Genomic DNA, 3,851 nt, shown 5'->3' on the forward strand with positions numbered 1-3,851 from the left:
AGCTCTGAGATCCCGGCCGGCTGAAAGTGTTACAAAGTTTCAAACTGCCAGCTCAGAGGCCGGCAGCGCAGGCGGGGAACGTTGGCTTCCTCCTTCAATGAAGGAAGCAAGCCTCATGTTCGCTTCCAGCTGCCTGGCTGCCGGCCGCCATCTTGGCTGACAGTTAATTTGCATATCTCCCTGATTAGCCAATGAATAGGGTAGCGGTCGTACGCCAATTACCATGTTTCTCTTTTATTAGTGTAGATAAGCATGTCAATACACTCACACAATGTGGTCTTCTGTTCTATGCTCTTCCCAGGAAAGACTCCCATTTCATACCCCTGGACAAAGAGAAGCTTCTTTTTCAGCCCAGGCTATATTTGTCATTTGTCTGTGTTTCATGACAACAGTGGAAAGGAAGATGGGAAGAGCTGTATGCATTTGAGGGGAGTTCTTTGTTTTATTTTTAGCTGCAAAAAATAATGTCAGCAAGTCACATAGGCTGCTGTCACTAGTGATATGACATGTATACTTGCCCATCAGAGAATGCAATCTCATACATCAACCAATCTGACACGAATTGTGTGGGACCAAAAAAAATAAAAATAACGCTTTTAGTAAAGCAGAATAAACAATAACTGCTATGAATGGGCTTGATTCAAACTTTCTTTTTCTGTTAGCATAAGGGTATTTTAGAAAATCTCGATTCAAAAATTTATGTAGGCCCAAATGGTTTTAAAAACAATCTGATTCTTATGTTTTCTTTGCTTCTCTCTTTTTAAAATATGTTTATATTGATTTCAGAGAGAGGAAGGGAGAGGGAGAGAGATAGAAACATCAATGATGAGAGAAAATTATTGTTCGGTTGCCTCCTGCACACCCCGTACTAGGGATCAACCCGGGCATGTGCCCTGACTGGGAATCAAACTGCAACCTCCAGGGTCAATGCTCAACCACTAGGCAACACTGGCCAGTTTCTTTGCTTCTCTTATTCATAATTAAGTTATCTAATAACAATTACTAGTTATTAATTACTTATTAATAATTAATAAATAAGTCAGGCACAAAGGACAAATATTGTATGATTCTATTTATATGAGGTACCTAGAGTAGTCAAATTCATAGAGACAGAAGGTAGAATAGTGGTTACCAGGGATTGGGGGGAAAAAGGTATTGAAAGTTGTTATTTAATGGGCACAGAGTTTCAGTTAGAGAAGATAAACATGATCTAGAAATGAATGGCGGTGATGGTTGCACAACAGATGTTGCAGTCTCAGAATCTGAGTCTGGGAAGCCTAAGTCTACAAAACTAAAAAATAATAACAACCCAAGAACTTACATGCATATATGCATAATCCATGGACAGACAATAGTGCGGTACAGGCCTGGGAAGGGGGCAGGAGCAGGGTCTAGGGTGTTAATGGGGGGGGGGGGGGGCAAAGGGGGCATCTGTAATACTTTCAACAACAAAGATGAATTAAAAAATAATAATAGCAACCCAAGAGGAACACTTATTGAGCATCTATTGAGCAACAGGCTTAAGAGCTAGATGTGATCTAGGTCAAGGAAAATGTCTGAGGCAGATTTACAAATATCATATATTAGTTTACTTTCCCCAACTCACTATTTTGCTCTTTACAAGAAACAAACAAAGCCCCACACATCCCATTTCAGAATTAAGAAAACAAACAGAGACATTTCTCTGTGCCGGTAACCATGCCAAAGAGTGTGTCAGCCAATAGTATTTGTGAAACTCACCGGGCAGCTGGCAGGGCCACACATTATAAAGTGGAAATTTTTGGAGAGGCTACATTTCAACCCATTAAAAAAGTTTGCTGGTGTAGACAGTCTTTTATTTAGAAAGCCTATTTTCAGAAAGAATCTGGTTCAGTCATTATGGTGGGAGAAATAACACGTGAAAACAACAGTTCAAAACCGACCATAAATCTCCCTCAAAGCAAAACTATTTCTGGTGTCTCTCAAGTAGCTGAGTTAATGTGGCATAAGACAAAGCCTGACAAGCAGGTATAATTAAAGGATGAATCACAGGGATAAGTCATGGGTAACTCTGAAAGTGCCTACAGGGAAAACAGTCCATTCTAACACACTAAACTTTAGAGGCTAAAGGATGAAGGGTAGGAAGAAAAATCCCTTTTTCCACGTGAATGCAATGATTGGCTCCAGTGGAAACATATTGATAATGGCATCAGCACATTATTGGTACATTATTGGTACAGAGAATGTCCTGCCTCGTGTGATATGGGTATTCTTTCTCTATGTTTTCTCTTCTGAGAACGGCTAGGGGTCAGGTACCATGCTTTGCTTTATTTATCTTTCCATATAAATCACTTCTCTGCCCAGAGCCTAAAAATGTAGACAGTAGGTATAAAACATGCAATTGCACACATGAATGGATAAAGGATTACCCATTTCTTAGAATCTAGAATAAATCTGTCCTACACCTTTAGAAAAGAAAAATGAAAACTGATATCCAACATAGTAAATGGTGCTTACCAAAGACTGTTGATGTGTTTTTTCAAAGAATTAATCACAGGACTTTTATTTAATGAAAAACAGGAAAGGATTATTATATTTTATCCTGTTTCATATCGCAGCCACTGGCATTGGATTTAGTTTCTTGGAACAGCAACATGGCAAAGGTTGAAAGGAAACTATTTATTTGGCCTGAGTGGTATTCTGTCTTTTGGCTATGTGACGACTAGATGTAAAAAATCAGGTGGAAAACAGCCCCACTGCTTCTGTAGCTCCATTAACTGACAAATAACAGCATGATTACTCCCCCCACCCCACCACATACCAGATAAGGGGGGTTTAACTGACAGACACAAGTTAGACATTTAGAATTAAAGTGATTGGCCATTCTTCCAATTATTTGAGGTCTAGGCATCCAGGAAGGTCTTTAGGTCTAATTTTCCTGGCTCAGAAAAGTTTACATCAAATATACTGTTTACATCATCGTATCTCTTAGTTTAAGGTTTATCTGCTACTTTTAATGTTTATGTGTACTTAAAAAAACTATTTGGAACTAAAAGTCTTGACAGTCTCTGAAACTTAATTGGGAAAAATGTCAAGCACTTTAATGGAATTTTTCCCATGATCTGTAGAAGAGTGTTTTTTTTTCTTTAACAGATGGTTCAAATGGACAAAGCAGTGAAGACAGAAATTAAAAGCAGATTCTTAAGAAAAATAACTGGTTCTCAGAAATCCTAGAGATGATGGCGGACTAGATGTAACACAGCAGTTTCTCTTGCTGTCAAGCTCTGGAGAGAACAGATATTTATTAGGTGAGCCCCTACCAGAGGGGGGGGTGACTGCCTCTTGGTGGGAATCAGCTATTCATCTAGAATTCCGGCCAACTTCAACAATCCCCAAATCTTCACGCTCCAGGGCGGTTTCATCCAGGTGTCCATACAAGATATAGTGTTACGTGGCAAATAGGTTTCCTCCTAGAGTAGGGCCATCGGAGTCCCAGGTGGCTCTTTGGGGTACGGGGGAGACCTAAAACCTTCCCACCTTCACAACTTGGAAAAACATGATGAAGCTTTCGTTCTGAATAGAAAAGCCCCGACTTTCTTGGATCAATGAAGTGGGCGATGGGGAAGAGACAGGAAAACTTCTCCACCTCGAGTTTATACGCATTCATCTAAAGTTTAGATTCTCAACTCATGCTTTAAAGTAGCATCTTCCAACGAGGCTTCCAAATGTTCTCTCAAACTTTAGGGCAAGGGAATGCTGGTTTGTATCCCCGAGTCCAGGGAGTGGAGGACCCCTTAGTGTCACCACCTATAGACCACAAGGAGCCAGGAGCGCAGCAGGGGACAGGGACACCGCCCAGGGCACCTGCTGGA

The sequence above is a fragment of the Myotis brandtii genome, unplaced genomic scaffold, assembly GCF_000412655.1.
Source record: "Myotis brandtii unplaced genomic scaffold, ASM41265v1 scaffold37, whole genome shotgun sequence".
Taxonomy (NCBI): Eukaryota; Metazoa; Chordata; class Mammalia; order Chiroptera; family Vespertilionidae; genus Myotis; species Myotis brandtii.